This window comes from Solea senegalensis, linkage group LG10 (assembly GCF_019176455.1).
Source record: "Solea senegalensis isolate Sse05_10M linkage group LG10, IFAPA_SoseM_1, whole genome shotgun sequence".
In the NCBI taxonomy this organism is placed as follows: Eukaryota; Metazoa; Chordata; class Actinopteri; order Pleuronectiformes; family Soleidae; genus Solea; species Solea senegalensis.
The window spans coordinates 3318352-3323670 of record NC_058030.1 but is presented as its reverse complement, the minus strand read 5'-3'; the positions used below and the strand labels follow the sequence as shown (position 1 = coordinate 3323670).

Sequence of the window (5319 nt, the reverse complement as noted above, 5' to 3'; positions counted from 1 at the left end):
AGGGCGCTGTGCCAAACTCAGCTGACATGGGGTGATAGGCGGGGGGTCACACCCTGGTCCGATCGCCTCGTTTCCAGGCTGTCAGAATCCGCTGTTTATCACGGATTCGCCTTACGTGATTTCCGTATTCCCGTAGCAGCTTCCGCATTAACACCACTTGTTCTCTATGTGACGACACAGAATAGTTTGTTTGTTTTTGTCACTGCGGTGAGGCTCGGTGCTGATTTGGACAGATGAAGTCAAAGTCAAAGAAGCTCGGCTTCTCTGGGAGTGAGCGGAGCAGTGGGCGGGGCACAGACGGAGGGAACTGCCTGAAAGGGGGCGTGCACACACGGGAAGAACATGCAGACTCCATGCAGAAAGGCCCTTGTTCCCACCGGGGCTCGAGCCCAGGTCTTGGTGGACTGTCTCTCAGGCTTGTTGTGAAGAGGGTGTGCACAGGTAGGCGGGGTCCACCTGCTGGATTAAATAAATATCAGGCAATGTAGGATTAGTGGTATAAAGAGTATGGAATAATGACGAACATCAGTAAGTAAAAAAAAGAGAAAGAAAGATGGCACTTACAGGAAGCTCGTCATTTGAAGATGAAGTGCTATACACACTGTTTGGCTGACAAATGATCTGTGGAAGTGCGGCGCAGACACAGCACAGCCTCAGCTGGTTAGCGCCTCGCATGTGAAAATCAATTAAAGATGGGACTTGAGGATTTACCACTTTTTTTTGGTGTGGTGGTGTTTGAGAGAAAAAACAGCATTGTTCTCGCAGAAAGCTGTAATTTTACTGTAATCACATGCTTTTAAGCTGGTGAAACACCGGCTGGGGCGAGTTCCTCTTCCACGCTGCACCTCCCACAATCCTCTGCTCTCTCTGTGTGTGTGTGTGTGTGTGTGTGTGTTTTTTAATATGCAAACCAGAGCGATCCATTTATTCTGTTGTGTGATTTCACACATCAATCATCCTTGTCATGGGTAAAAGACACATTTGTTATTTAATTCCAGGGGGCAGGAGGAAAGCGATGTGAATTTCCCCTTCCAGCTGTAGTGATAATAACAATAATAATAATAATAACATACAGATTTTAGATTTATACATTTAACAGCTCAGCAGCCCAGAGTCCTGCTCCTTAATGGGCTTCAGACCCCGGGGTTTGATTGGGTCTCGTAGTGACTCAAGCCCAATGAGGAGCTGAAAGCAGAGAGCAGGCAGTGTATGAATAGAGAGGTATTCAAGCAGGTGTGTGTGTGTGTGTGTGTGTGTTCTTTCAGGTCTTAAGAGCTCTTATCCTGCAGCAGTATCACATGGAGCACAGCACTCCCCGACCCTGACGGTCATTTCATCTACTTTCAAATGTCACCGTGTCACAGACCTTTGTTGAGACCAGAAAGCAGGGCACCACTGTGTGTGTGTGTGTGTGTGTGTGTGTGTGTACTCGTAGTTACATCTTTGTGAGGTCCAAAATGAAAACATAAATACCTGTCTTTGTGAGGACATTTTGTCTGCACCCCCACACATTTAAAGGGTTTTTTTCATAGTTAAGACCTATTTTAGGGTCAGGGTAGGACACTTAGTCGTGATGGCTAAGGTTAAGGTAAGGGTAAGGGGTTAGGTTAAGGTTAGGATGAGGTGTCCTCACTAAGATATAAAAACAAGTGTGTGTGTGTGTGTGTGTTTCAGGTATTGCTCATGTTGTGGGGACCTGTTTGACACAGTCAAGTTATGGGGACTTGTCTTTCTTATGGGGACAAAATGCAAGTAACCCCATAACATGAATGATTGCATTGTAAGGTGAAGACATTAGGATTAGGCTTAGGTTAAGATTAGGCCAGTACTAGTTATGGTTAAGGTTAGAGTAAGTCTCCAAAGTCAATGTAATGTCCTCTGATGTCATGGAAACCAGTGTGTGTGTGTGTGTGTGTGTGTGGACCACACGATTGATCTTCTCGTCAAGGTTTAAAAAAACAAACTCTGCCTGAACAAAATGGCTGCCATCCAACATGAAAAGTCCCATCTTTCCCGTGTTGTTGAGTGAAATCAAAGAGCAGAGATTCAGCGGCGCTTCAAGAAAAGACGTCAAACATCAACAGAGCATTTTTAAAACAAAGTCAATATAAAGGAAGAGCGACGAATGCTCCCTGTGGTGTGGGACTGTAACGAGGTGCTGGGTCAGCGCATGGAGCGTTTACGCCGCATTAAATATTAAACAAAGAAACAGAAGAGGAGCAGAGAGGTCAGGGAGGCTGTAACCATGGTGATATTAACAGGAAACAGGAAGGAGCAGAGACGCTGGAACAAGACATTATCATTCATTTACAAACACGACAACAGCAGCACAGGAACCTGCAGGTTTCTCCATGTTTGATGTTTCTCCACATTCACTTTTCCATCATTTTCTTTCAATTCTTTTCCTTTCCTTTTTTTACCACCTCTATAGTTTTTCATTTTTACATTTGATCATAATGCTCATCTTTGCTTGTCCACATTTCCCTTTCCCTTTACTTTCTATTCTTTCTCTTCCTTCCATTTCCTTCTTGCCTTTTATTTCCTTTCTTTCCTTTCCTTCCCTCCCCTGTCCCGACCTTTCCTTTCTTGTCCTATTCTTTCCTTTCCTTTCCTGTCCTTCTCTTTATCCTGTGATGATCCAACTTTATTGGCAGAGCTTTACAGAACCAATTCCAGGAGATTAAACTTGTGTCCTTTCCCTCGTCTGTTATTAAAACAGCTGCTCAGCTCCGTCTCTCTCCCCCTGTGTGTGTGTGTGTGTGCGTATATTGTTATACCACATATATATATAAGATATTTGTGTGTGTGTGTGTGTGTGTGTGTGTGTGTGTCTTCAGCAGCAGCAGCAGGGTCGCTCCTCTAAATTAACTCATCAAGGTCTCTTCATGTCTCCTGTGGTCTGTTGTTTCCACACATGCAAATCCACTGTGTGTGTGTGTGTGTGTGTGTGCACGTGTGTCTTGAAGTTGCACGTGTGATGATTGTATGAAGTAGTTGTGATTCATGTAACGTGATAATATAATAAAATGCAAACATCTGTCGTTACACAGCGTCGAGTGGGTTGTGGCGTTGTTTTGTGGGATTAGCATTAAGCGTGTTTTTCTTACATTAATATTTTAATCTACCTTCTTTTTCCCACAGGTTTATTATTGAACTCCTGCATCAAAAGACACAATTATACATTTAGTATTATTATTAAGGAGATTTACACTTTTTAAATCAGTGATGTTACTCAAAAAAAATCAGATTTCATGTTTTTGTCATGAACTATTTCATCTAAAGTCTGCAGGTTATGGTTAATGGAAGAAATGGTTGGAATTCTTTATTTTTTTTGTCTTGACAAAATTTTGTAAAACCGAAAAAGACCAAAATCACGACGGCTGCACATTGTATTTCTCTCTCAAATCAAATCAAATTTCTCAACAGACAAAACGAGAGTGCAGAGGTAAAATATTACGCAAAACAATAACTACTGGGAAGCCATCTGTTTTTCATTATCGACTTATTAAATGTGAATATTTTCAGGTTTTTCTTTCCTCCAAATCACAAAGAAATCATTTAAAACCCTGAATTTTTTGGTTTGTGGGCAAAACGAGACATTTGAGAACATTTGGAGACTTGAAGACATGAAGACATGAAGACATGAATCGATTCATGTCGAACACACGGTCCAGTTAAAGTGTGACACGTTGTGGAAGACTAGTGATTTTGTTGTTGTAAATTCACATTCTTGACAACAAGTCCCAGTCTACCTCACTGAGTCACGCACGCACATCAGCTCAAAGCCACCCCCCACACCTTTTTTTCCCAGCATCCCTCACTGCGGCTTCAGCAAACAATTATAATCAGCTCCCATCAGACGGAAACACGTTCACAAACAAAAGTCAAACTGAGCCTAAAAACCTGAATGTGCCTTTTGTATCAAACCACACGGCTTTAATTCCTCAGGTTCTCCTCGTGTTCTCCTCGTGTTCTCCTCATGTTCTCCTCCTGGTTTCTTCATGTTCTCCTCAGATTTTCTTCATGTTCTCCTCCTGTTTTCCTTGTGTTTTCCTCAGGTTTTCCTTGTGTTCTCCTCCTGGTTTCTTCATGTTCTCCTCAGATTTTCTTCATGTTCTCCTCCTGTTTTCCTTGTGTTTTTCCTCTGGTTCTCCTTGTGTTCTCCTCCTGGTTTCTTCATGTTCTCCTCAGATTTTCTTCATGTTCTCCTCCTGTTTTCCTTGTGTTCTCCTCCTGTTTTCTTCATGTTTTCCTCCTGTTTTCTTCTTGTTCTCCTCATGTTCTCCTCATGTTTTCTTCTTGTTCTCCTCCTGTTTTCTTCATGTTCTGTTTTCTTGTTCTCCTCAGGTTCTCCTCAGGTTCTCCCAGGTTCTCTCAGGTTTTTACTCATGTTCTCCTCAGGTTTTCTTCATGTTTTCCTCTCAGGTTCTCCTCAGGTTTTACTCATGTTCTCATCAGGTTTTCTTCATGTTTTACTGTTCTCCTCTGTTCTCCCTCAGGTTTTCTCCCTCAGGTTCTCCTCAGGTTTTACTCCTCATCAGGTTTTTCTTCATGTTCTGTTTTCTTGTTCTCCTCTTTTTTACTCATGTTCTCCTCAGGTTTTCTTCATGTTTTCCTCAGGTTCTCCTCAGGTTTTTACTCATGTTCTGTCATGGTTTTCTTCATGTTTTACTCATGTTCTCCTCAGGTTTTCTTCATGTTTTCCTCAGGTTCTCCTCAGGTTTTCTTCATGTTCTCCTCAGGTTTTCTTCTTGTTCTCCAATCTAGTCAACAACAATTAGAATAGAGTTGTGTCAGGATGTCACAATATTGTACGACACAATAAAGAATATAAAAAACAAGTGCACATATAAATACTATGTTCATACAGTGATAATCTATATTTATAAAGCCCTTCTTAGTATTGAAGTTTTGCCACTACCATTCACCCATTCATTCACACAGCACATTTTTTATCTCAGCCATCACAGACTAGGTGTTGGCATGAACCGGGAATAAAACCCACAATCTTCCAGTTGAAAGACAACCCGCTGTACCACTAATCCACCGTCATGTAGGTAAATACTTTCAGAGTTCAGAGTGTTTTTTTCCTTCTTTGTCTGATTTTGTTTGTTTGTAAATTCAATCTGAAACAATGTACAACCTCTGTCTAATTGTACATATATATACTGTATATATACATATATGTACTGTATATATACACATATATATATATATATACACAGTATATGTATGAAGGTAAGTGGCCTCATTTTTCCTTCCTGTTTATGACAATGTGTGTATGTGTAAGACAATAAATCAAATTTCCTGGTAAAAGTG

General features: G+C 41.3%; 1 long non-coding RNA gene across 1 annotated transcript; it reads left to right on the top strand.

Annotated features, from left to right (window-relative positions):
- Nucleotides 1–4581: 4581 nt before the first annotated feature.
- Nucleotides 4582–5319, top strand: LOC122776255. Its single transcript, XR_006361189.1, has 2 exons — nucleotides 4582–4643; nucleotides 4710–5319. It is a non-coding gene; the product is annotated as an uncharacterized LOC122776255 (long non-coding RNA).